The following is an 11,776-nucleotide window of genomic DNA, read 5'->3' as shown; positions in this document are numbered from 1 at the left end:
TAATACTTAAAAAAAAAAAAAAAAAAAAAAAAATCTGAGGCAATAAGGAGTTTCTCGGGGATGCTGCGGGCGAAGCCCATCGCGCCGCGCCGCGTCACAAGGACCGCCCTCCCGGGGCGGCGGGCCGGGTTATCACCTTCCAGTGCCGCTGATTCCTGGATCTCCTCTGTCCCAGTAACTCCCCGACAGTTCTCAGAATACTTAACAGCACCCCTAACAACTACTCTTTGAGGAAATTTTAGTTGCAACATTAATTGGAACTGTTGAATGCTCGTTGTGACAAGACAAAGAAAATGGGAAGGGAAGATTCATTGAGAAACGTGGGTTGAAGAAAATGTTGCTTTGCAATAATTTCTGGTGCATAAAAATCCACATTAGAGATGGAAAAGAGAAATCTTAAAAAAAACAAGAAAAAAGAAAAAAAAAGCAAGGTACTCAGAAAAGTGTTCATGCTAAACAAATTACAAGGGAATTGAGAAAGCTGCAAGATGCACTGGTTCCAGATTAAAAATAAGAATACGAGAAAAAAACAACAGAGCTGGAATTTTCTGGCACCCTTAACAATTACAGGCATTTATTTCAGGGCTGGAAACACTGGAAACAGATATTCTTCATGTGACTAAGAGTCAAAACTACAGCATGACTTAAGAAGAGCAAACAGCAGTGCAGACTGGGATGCATATTTAAGGGAAATAGAAAACAAGGAGGAAGGAATGAGAATATGATAATAAAAACATTGAAGGGCAAGGTATATAAATTAGAAAAATAGGAAAGAAAATATCTGCTCAATTTAAAAGAATGGTTGGATGATTCTTCCTCCCCACCTCATTACTGGCATCTGGTGCAGAGAATAAATGCAGAAACTGTTCTCATAGTGCAGGGTCTTAGTTTCCTTTCTGTGAACAAGAAGTGTAGGTAGAAATCCATATTGATTTTAACGTGTAGACCCCATGTGTAGGAACCAGAGTGTATTCTTAATTAACCCTGTAAGGAACAAACCTGTCAGACTGACAACAGCAGAGACAGACTAGAGAAGCTATTCAAAGTCATAGATAAAAATGATTAATGGTACTGAATTCATATTTGGGGGATCAACTACATCTTAAATAAATCCAGATTTTAGATGACAAATCAAGTTTCTACCAGTTATGGGGGATCACTATTTCATGTAGTGACATTCAGAAGATCCAGACACATTTCAGGAACTTCAGGGCTGCATCCTCTAACCACTGAGCCGTTAAGCACAGTCTGAAATTTTCAGGCTGTGTTTGTGTTAGCAAACTTTGACACCCATCATAGCAGGGTACAAGTAGACAGGGCTCAGTCATTAAAAAAAACAAGTCTTGAAACAAAACAGTCCAATATTTCATCATGCCTCACTCTATCATTATTAAAGTCCCTTTAGGAGTATAATACTCCACAGGATGCTTCACAATCAAAAAGAGATCCCAGATGGGGCTTTTATGTCAAGAATATCAACTCCCCATGCAAGAATTCAGTGTAAGAAATTTCAGAGGAGGAAGAAGCATGCTGCAGAAATCTCAGGAAATGGCCTTTCAAAGTGAGGTGAGATCACAGCTTCCCATTCTCCTCCAAGTTAATTACTTAAACTCCTAGAAAAAGCAACAGAAAAAATTGCTTACACGTGACTGACAAAGAGCAGGCAACATAAAAGTGAAAAAGCAAATTAGAACTGAGAGAATGCTTTTGCTTAGATGCTGGGCAATAGTGATGGGAGACACTAAGTTACAGTGTTTTTACTGGGCTTAGCACAATCAAACACAGATTTCTGAACTGGACCTCTGGACACCAATATGGGCAAGACAGAGAACAGAGAGATTCCAAGTTTCCATTTCAAAAAACAGTTGTCACTTTAATTTACCTGCACCACATTAGTTTAGTTCTCCTCTGCATGTTCCTTTGCATTCAGTTTATTTCCTCCTTCACACTCCAAATTTTCTGTTACATCCTTCAGCTACAGAATCTTCTTTGTCTGCCTGCGAGCAGAGAGAGCATTACATTTAAATTCCTGTTCTCATTTTGTTTAGTATTTCAATAAAGTATGTATTTTTTTTCCAGGCTGACAAGTGTGGAGGAGTGGGCAGCACCATGGAATGTGGCCCATATACCCAGTGATTTCAGGTAATTTGAAGAGAGAAAGCTATTTAAGGGGGGAGAGAAAGAGAGAAGAAAGGAAAAAGCAAAAGGCAAAAACAAAAACCAAAAACAACAACAAGAAAAACCAAACAAAAAAACCCTAAACAAACAAACAAAAAAGGCCACCTTTCTTATGATTTTCCTCTCTGTCAAAACTGAAAAACAAGCGCCAAAAGCCTTGCCTTGTGTTTTGTGTCAGCGCTAATTACATCCCTGCTGCTGCCGGCCAGTTCCGAGCGCTGCATCCCACCGAGAGGGAAGGCCTCCATCTCCCTGCAGTGGGCAGACCCTCCTCTCCCGCGCCAGGAATGCCTCCGAGGAGGAGCGCGCTGCTGCTTTGACAATCCCTTTCTTTGCTGCCTGGCAGAGCTCCATCTCATTTCAGAAAAGGCAGTATTTCCACTCTGTCCTATATTCTGCCCCAGCTTCACAGCATCCCACGTTCTGACAGCCTTTTCTATTTTCAGTAATCCCTCTTTTTCAGTCTGTCTCGCAGAAACAATGGAAATATTAGACCCTGAAAACATTACAGAGCATGGACACAGCATCCTCACTTCTCTGAGTCTCACTGAAAATGAACAGAAAATCAGCAGAGCAATGCTCTCCTCCACAGAAGTGTGAGTGGCAGATTCCAGCCCTTTGATAGCTGTCGATTTTGACTAATCCTGGTGGGTACATTTAAATCCTTGTTAAGGGCTTCCACATTCATTAAAAATAAATCCAGTAGTTATTTGGCTGTGTAATTATTATGGATAATTTGCAATTAAGCAATTGGCCTCTGACGAAGGGACAGATAATTGACCAGCCTGGTCTGGCATTTTAGCATGGGGTGGGGGGTAATTAAGTAAATCCAGTCAGCTAAATGTCCTCCTTCCCACTACATCATTTCCCACCTTTAAATGCAAACCAGACCTCATGCAGCTGTGCAGGCCATGGGAGTCTAAGCCTATTAAAGAAATCTTCTAATGACTGTAAAACTACCACTAATTGAAATAAAAATATTTTCACACTATTTTCACATTGTGCAAATGGATACGAAAATAATTCTTAATGCAATACATGGTGCACAAACGGCTCTGCTTGACAAGTGCAACATTTAATTTGCACTAATTAGTCCAAAGCGAGGGCAGTGTGAAATTAGCATGATTCATTAATTCTGTGGTTTATGTTTTACATACCATGTGTTTATGTTTCAAAACTACTAGGATTCTGCAACCCAACATACCACACTTCTGAAATTGACAGGTTCAAAAAGTTCTCCCCACATCTCTCTGGGTGCATCCAGATTTGATTTTTGGATTTGCACCTTGTCAATTTGTTTCAAAACAACCGGTTGCTTTAATTTTGCATGGTTTCTTCATTTGCCCTAATCTTGGCCTCAGCTTCTTTCTGACAAAATAATCTTTTGGGTGGCTCAGGTCACTGTGGGATAAGCATGAACAGAGCAGCAGGTAAAGAAGCAATTTTCAAGAAGCAATTTTCAAACTACTGTATGTTCAAAAAAAATTTAATAAATCCTTCGTATCGACTAAATCTGAAGTTTTCATGATGCTGCTCCAATATTTGCTCCCATAATGATATCAGGAGATGCTCATTAAAGATCTAATCCAGAGCCCCATGAAAGTCAACAGACAGACTTCCACTGGCTTCACAAGGCACAAATACACCAGCTTCTCTTTCTGCTACAGGACTCCAAGAACCGTAGTGCTGACCAAGTTGTCTTACAGAACAAATTATCTTCAGGTGAATTGTGCTGGAAAGCATTTAAAAATATACCAGACATAGCTAAATATAGCATTTCTACAAATTAAGATGCCAAAATTGCATTTATGTTGTTGCACATATTCCCAATGTCAAATGTGGTCCATTGTTTCCTGGTATACAGGTTACATTTTCTACAAAGACACAGAGCAATATTACACCAAGAATTAGGTGTAGTCTTAAATATACTATGAACTTGGTTTTCTTGTTGTCAATAGTGATTGGTAATGAAGAAATTATGCCTGTCCCTGAGAGCTCTAAAAATCCACAAGACACTATGTAAATGTCATCTGGCCTCTCACAGATGTGGTGGCTGACCTACCCCTAGAAATATCTCATCAGTAATCTCAGAAATAACGGCAAACAGGTGTGCTAAGATTTACCCATCTCCCCCAGTCACAAGAAATTGAGGCTTTCAATACCTGAAGGTGCTGGACAAGGTACCTGGGGCATGGAAGAGCAGCTCCTGTAACTGGTGGGCAAATGACAGCACAGTATGGCAGAAACAATGCCTGGGCCGGGCTGTAAACACCCCAGTAAACACACAGACATTGAGTACAGAATTCTGGTAGAGCCAAGAAAGTTGCACAGGCAGAAGCCTGTCCACTCAAGGAGTCAGAAGCACCTTGGCAAAGGTAAGAGGTGGAGCATTACAAACTGTGAGGAGCATGGCAGGAAGTGGTCACTGGAGGGTCCTCACAAATAAAAGGGAAATTCAAGAGAAATTTGAAAGTCTTCAGTGACTTAAGTGTAACAAGAGACAGATTTTAAATTATACAAGCTTGATAAAAACTAATGCCTTCCATACTATCTAAAGTAACCTGGTAATGTTTGTAAGAACCAATTGAGGCAGAACGCAGTTAGATTGTGGAGAATTCCCAGTTCTACAGTTAAAAACAAACAAACAAACAACCAAAACAACAAAGAACAAAACAAAACAAAACAACCTCCTTAGAAACAGCCACTTTGAGTGTAACTTTAATCCTCTGTTTAAGTCTTCTGATTTTTTTTTTTTCACCAGTATAAAAACTGGGGTTCTTTGGTCAGTAACCAAAGTCATGTAAGGAGTAGGAGTAACAGGAATATTTTCTTCTTGTAGAGACAAACTAAGCTCAGTTTGGTCCCATGCTGCAGATCAGAATATGCCCATGTCAGTTACCTCATTTAGAGTAGCAGGGACAGACCAAATGCATGTACACAGCTTCATTGTTAGCAAATGTCTCATTAAGACAAAATCATAATTTAAAACCAGAAAACTGCTTATTCACAAATCTTCCATTTGGCAAGAATTTCTGATTGGCTGTGCACCTTTAAATGACTTATTTGTGTCAGTCTGTTTCAGGCTATATGTGGAGCCCGCAATGTCATCAAGAGGGGCTATTTGATTACAGTGCAGCACTTTGGGTGGCTTTTAGAAAGCAATAAATTATAGCATTACCATGTACCATGCATAACATCTCTGTGCCACTTAGCAAGTATGAGGCCAAAATGAACACTCTAACCTTGAAAATACATGATTAAAGTGCTGCCTCGTGGATTGATATACAGAATGGCTAAGTTTAGTGGTCCTTCAAATCCTGGCTCCCTGGTGAGCACAAAGGATTCTGATGTGCTGGGCTCTGCCAGCCACAGCTTAGGGCATAAAAGATGTGATGCCTTCAGGAGTACTTGGGCTACTTGGAGTAAGGAAAGGCACTGAGAAGAAAATTTGTGTTCTTTGGTAAGACACTTTCCAGTAGAAGTTTAAGCCTGTTCTTAAAAGTTGTAGTGAGGCCAGGACAACAGGTAAACAGGATGGTACTGAAATACCCTCAATCAAAGCTGGGCCTACACCCACACAGAAACAAGTGGTGTCAGTTTAAAAGATAGTCAACTTCACTGCTACAATCTCACTGTTTAAAACACACAGCTTCTGTGCACCTTGAAATAACACACGAAGATATTTCCAGTACTATTAGGAGATTCAGCTGCCAGTACCTTGTAAGTGAAAGGAAATATAAACTCAAAGCATTGTGTCATGTAGATGTTTAACAAAGAAAAGGAAAATAGCATTTTTTCTGATATATTTTTATCAACACTTTTGCCAGAATAAGAAGCTCATTCACATTGTCTGTGTCCTAAAGCCACTTTTTGAGTAAGTGAGTCAGCAATTGCTGCCTCCAACATGTTGTTTCTTTGGGCATCATAAACATGAAGGGCCTACAGCCAAACACTTTTGATATATATTAAATGAGCTACATGACCAAATGGGATTGGGTTTGTTTTTGCATAGACAGACACAGATTACATTTGTGCACTATTCTGACTCTATTTAAATCTGTGAAAAACTTAAATGTCTCTTGAGGTACCCTTTTACCTTTTCAAGTGCATCTTCTGATTCCCTAAAGTGCCTACTTAAAAATGGATCTTTATCTACACATGAAGTGCATATTTTATGGGCAGTAGGCTACCACTGCTGTATCTGCACATCTATGGATGTGTGCACTTGTGTATTTGACTGCTAGCAATACAGAAATGGTCCTGTGTCAGGGCCTGCTTGAGACAAACAAGAAAAGGGGTATATTCAAATCTGATATTTGGTGTGGGGGATAGTGAGCTGTTTGCCATTCCACACTACCTCCTTCTACTGGGAAATTTGTAAAATTTCACTTGCAGTCCTGGAAAGGATTTGCACAGCTCTAATAGAAATGCTCAACTAAGATAGATGGGTCTGAGAGTGTCACATGGCCTTCCTGAGCATAAGTTATGTTACTAAATCAGCATATTGATTTGGGAACACAGCGTCCTGGAATTCTGAAAATGTCAGGCACAGTCTCAGTGCTTCACTTCTTTAAAATCAAATCAATTTAGCCAGCTTACTCTGGAGAAGAAATGACGATGTCAGATACATGCAAAAGCAGGGTGTCAGGCACTCCAGTCCCACTGCCTCTGATTGTTTTGAAAGAAAACACTCAAAAAGAAATATCCGGGTTGTCACCTAGCATTTCCTTGGTGGAAAGACACCACCACCACAGGTAACATGGATCTCTGCTTATGCGAACCTAGGTGTCAAATCTCCCCATGGATCTTTGGAGATTCCCAAGGCGGAGACAACCAATGAGGTTCAGAGGTAAAATTATATGATTACCTGTGATGGTACTAATCCATCTACCTTACCCATGGGGTATATTTGAAATTAAAGGCTGAGATAGCCCATCCCTTGCATTATGACCTCCAATTCTGTATTCATATTAATCAAATGTGCTAATCCACAAATGTATGGTCAAGGTTGCAGCATCTGGTGTGAAGAGAACACTTTCAACAAGTGGGGCCCATCAGCATAAATACATCTGTAGACATTAGCCATGTATATTTAGTGGATAGAATAGGTGGAATATTGGCACAAGCTGCTTCTGGGGAAAAAGGGACAGTCTGTCAAAACATATTACACCAGGTAGACATTTTCTTCCTACCTGGCTTGACAAAACATACAAGCATACACTGGATGTAAGGAAAAGGATCAACTGGCAAGTTTCAGAGAATAAAACAGATTTATGTTCTTGGTATAAGTACCAACATATCCTGTTTTGACCCCACAAGACATCACACTGGGCTTTGACTCCCACATCACAGGGACAAGGTGCAGTACGGGAGCCCCAGCCCTGCCATACACGAAGAGTGGCAGTGGAGAAGCTGTGCTGGTACTCAGCCCTGCAGAGCATGTGTTAGCTCCCTGGCAAAAGAGAGGTCACCACAATACAGGCCTGATGCAGACCACTTACTCCAACCTTCCACAGCCCCTTGGGCAGGCTCCCTGAACCAGAGGCTTAACTTGGTCAATACTATTACAGACATCTGCTTCCAGGCTTTGCTATTCTTGAGCTGAGCACTCCTTTTTTATGTTGAAAAGCTCACTAAAACTAGAGATGACTTAGGCATCACTAGAGAGATTTGAGTGTCAACAAGACAGAGTCAGATATATCTAGATGCTGCTGCCAGAGAAAGAGACAGTAGGACCTTGTCTGATCTGTACACCTTGAGGATGAGGTGGGCACTGCAAGTGGAAAGTGCACAGCCACAAAACTTCCTGGTATTGTGAGCTAGTAAAAGAGGGGGGGAAAGTCTTGAATATATTACCAAGACAACTACAGTTTCTTCACTAGATTTCAGCAGAGAAAATCTGTACAGACAGCCTGGCAGCTGCCCTGCCCTTCTTCTCTAAGGCAATGATGGAATATAACCACGCAAATTTCCTTGCTAGCATAAACTGGAAGATTCATATTATTCATATTGGAAACAGGACTATGCAAAGGAGAGCTGGATTGCAAGTTGTTTGATGGGGAAGTGGGAAAAGCAGTTCTTGGTCTCAGCAGATTTTCAAAAAACTCCTTCAAAACAATACAACAGAAGGTGATGGTGTTTTCTCTGGAAAGCATTATACACTGCAAAAATCTATTTAGCATTTACAGAAACTGAGTAAAAGGGAATACAGATCCTAAATTCAGTGAAGAGAGTGGACAGCAGTCAATAATCAACGGTGTAACATGCAGCACAAATATCTGTGTCCACTGCAATTAATACAAACAACTCCCTCATACCTCAGCCATTGCTTTCCATTTGTTCCTTCTGCCTCTCAGAACCTCCCCTTGGCTTTGCTATATATAGACAAGCTTTTGTGTGCATCAATAGCTAGCCTCAGTGTCAGCTTTCTGCTTCCCATTTGTCATGGCAGTGGGAGTGCTACATGACATCATCCAGGATCCAAGAAAATTCATGGAGTCCACCAGTTTATAGAATGCTTTGTGTTGGAAGGAACCTTAAGTATCACCTAGTTCCAACCCCCTGTCATGGGCAAGGACACCTTCCTCTAGACCAGGCTCCGCAAAGCCCCATCCAACCTAGCCTTGAACATACAGCACAAATGCAAAGAAGAGCTGGAAATGAAGTAGGAAAAGCAGTTCTAGGTCTCAGCAGGCCAAAATCTCCTTCAAAAGAATATAGTAAAAGGTGATGATGCTTAACAGGCAAAGCAAAAGCCGTGTGCCAGCAAGCAAAGCAAGGAATTCATTCATCACTTCCAATGCACAGGCAGGTGTTCACCCCAGGAGAGCAGGGCTTTTTCACACATGGCAATTACTAGAGAAGACAAACATCATCACTCTAAATTACTCCACCTTCTCTCTTCTTCCCACAGCTCTATGAGCTGACCATAATTACATCCTTTAGTGTGGGACATCCCTTGGGTCAGTTGGGGTCAGCTGTCCTGGCTGTGTCCCCTCTCAATGCCTTGTGCACTCTCAGCTGCCTCGCTGGTGGGATAGGTTGATGCACAGAAAAGGCCTTGAGACTATATGTAGGCACTGCTCAGCAGTAATAGAAACATGTCTGTGTTATCAATACACTAAATATTCTCACACTAAATCAAACACACAGCACTGCAAGAGCTACTAAGAAGAAAATGAGCTCTATCTGAGACAAAACCAGCACATTCCACATCTTCCCTCAGCAAAGGGGAAGGCAATTCCCCAGGAGAGGCTCCTCTCAGGAATGTTCTCAGTTCTGGCTGCTCAGGCACACAAAGATTTTAAAAAATATTATTAAATCAAAGCTAATCAGATGGTTCCCTGTTTGTCTCAAGAAACTGTTCAGACTTCTTCATTTAAAACCCTGCATAGATTTGGCTTCATCTGCTTCACAACTCTTTTTTTCCAATTCCTCTACTTACCTAATATCGCTTTTTCTTTGTCATTTCCCATGCCCTTCTGACACAGCCTTCTTGTAAGTTTTCACCTCATCTCACCATTGATTTTCAAGCCCTGTCTGAGGATGCACTCCTTTTCTCCTGTGTCTTAATTTCTCTCCTTGAAAAGCAAGATCTATTTCAGCTCTGCTGCCTCTGTGAAGACAGGGAACAATGTGAACATGCTAGAGTCACACTTGTGTCCTAGCCAACGAGGGGTTGCTTTGAGGATAAATTGAGATGCCAAAATGCACTTGTTCTCCTCTGAAGCTTCATATGCTCCTCAGGTGTTTTGTGCTGGACCCTCCATACAAGCCCAGATTTTACAGATTGCAGGTAGGTGGCTTTTGATGCTACATTGCATAGATCTCATGTTGAATATGATACATCATTCCTATTCCTTAGTCCTGATTATTTTCCCTCCTATATTGCATTAAATAAACTGGCATTACCATAAAACACAAAATCTACAGGACTGTATTTAGTGTTTCTTACTTTTCATGCCCTTCCCCCACCCACATTTACACCTTGAACCTCCTTTGTAGGCAGTCATGGATTTCTATCATCTGAGGATCAGAGCACTATGCATCTACCAAGAAGGGTAAAATATCCACAGGAAGAGACTACAAGATGAGGAAGAGGTCCAGAATGCATAATATGTGCCAGAGGAACAGATGTACACAGAAAATAAAAGTTCTGCAAACTGCAATAAAAATTTCCTCCATGATAACACTGTGATTTTTTTCCATGGCAGTCATAGATTTCATGGAACCAGTGAAATTCAGCCATTTTCACAAATCCTATGAAATTTACCTCTTCACCTGAATCCACACAAAATCAGAATTTTTCCATAAGAGCCCTCATAAAATTGACACATTTTCTTAGAACAGTCCATGAAATTATATAGAATATTGCAGTTTCTTTTAACTTAGTCTCTCATTGCACCTCTTAAAATTACAACCTTAGCTACTGAATTTTTATATTTCTTCCTTTCAGAAAAATAGACTATGCCAAAATATAAGAGGCATGAAAATACTCTCCTATAGGAAGGAAACCAGAAGACCTCATAAATGTATTATAATTAGCACTGAAAGTTTTAATTTATATACAGTGAATTACCAGCTCAATAGAAACCTCAATTGAGCATTCCTCTTTTGACTATGGAAAAACAGATATTACAGAAACTGTTATGCACAAAAATGCTCCCAAGTTTCTAACAGTGCTCCCTACTTTACTTTTTTTAGGGAAGCAGATAAAGGATGAAGTGACCACCCTGATACCTGACCAACAACAGCAAAGAACTGCAAATGAGGAAGTGCCACCACAAAGAAACTTCAGGAGGCAAATACAATGTAGCCAATTAATTCTCTAAACATATATTTGCTTAAATAAATTCTCAGATCTAACAAAGAGGAGCAGAGACTGTGGCATAAATGTTCATTAAGCTCCCAGAGTGACAGCTGAGCCATTTGTTCTGGATGAAAACAAATCAATACAACAGCTCAAACCCTACTGTACACAAGAGTTGGTCAGTAAGCATCTCAAATCACAGTCCACCTCAGGTCCCATTATTGCAGTTAGTTCCATTCACTCTTCAGCAAGACTGATGTCCAAGAAGAAGCCAAAAAGCAAGGTTCTTTCCATGGTCTACAATTAAGCCTTGATGCAAAAGCAACATAAATCATTGATATCAACAGGATTTAACCCTGGCAGTTGATAAAAACTCGAGAGATTTCATGCAAGGCAAAATAAACAGTTTAGGAGAATTTATGGTGCTTCTGAGAAAATTCTACAGGACACAGATGCCAATGAAGACAAGGAACAGAAGACACGATAGCAGGAGGATAATGGCCTAAAAAGAGCAAATTAACATGCCCTTAAATAAATCAGAGATCTTCAAATTGATTTGGCACAATGCATTTCAAGTCAGGAATCTTACATGGCCACTTGAGAGCTCTCTGAGTCACTGGACAGTCACCTCTGGGAATGCAAGAAAGAAGATGAGGTACTAAAAGACTGGGGAAAAGTAGACAAAATATCCAGCTCTGCAAAGCAGGGGAAGCAGAACTAAGGAGTTACAAGCCAGTGAATTTGTCTTCAATCCTCAGAAAAACACCAGAACAAGTATTCAAACTACTT

At 40.5% G+C, this 11,776-nt stretch overlaps 1 long non-coding RNA gene across 1 annotated transcript in view; it reads right to left on the bottom strand.

The window, feature by feature from the left end:
• Window positions 1–573: 573 nt before the first annotated feature.
• The window catches only part of LOC306802487, a 37,396-nt gene continuing 26,193 nt past the window's right edge, over window positions 574–11,776 (bottom strand). Inside the window, exons 4-5 of the long non-coding RNA XR_013774379.1 lie at window positions 1,883–1,997; window positions 574–1,613 (exon numbers count right to left, since the gene is read on the bottom strand). This is a non-coding gene — a long non-coding RNA (uncharacterized lncRNA). The remainder of the gene's footprint in view (window positions 1,614–1,882; window positions 1,998–11,776) is intronic.

This window comes from Erithacus rubecula, assembly GCF_903797595.1.
Source record: "Erithacus rubecula genome assembly, chromosome: 5".
NCBI classification, from domain to species: domain Eukaryota; kingdom Metazoa; phylum Chordata; class Aves; order Passeriformes; family Muscicapidae; genus Erithacus; species Erithacus rubecula.
Note: the sequence above shows the minus strand (reverse complement) of the source record. Positions and strands in the feature narration are given on the sequence as shown.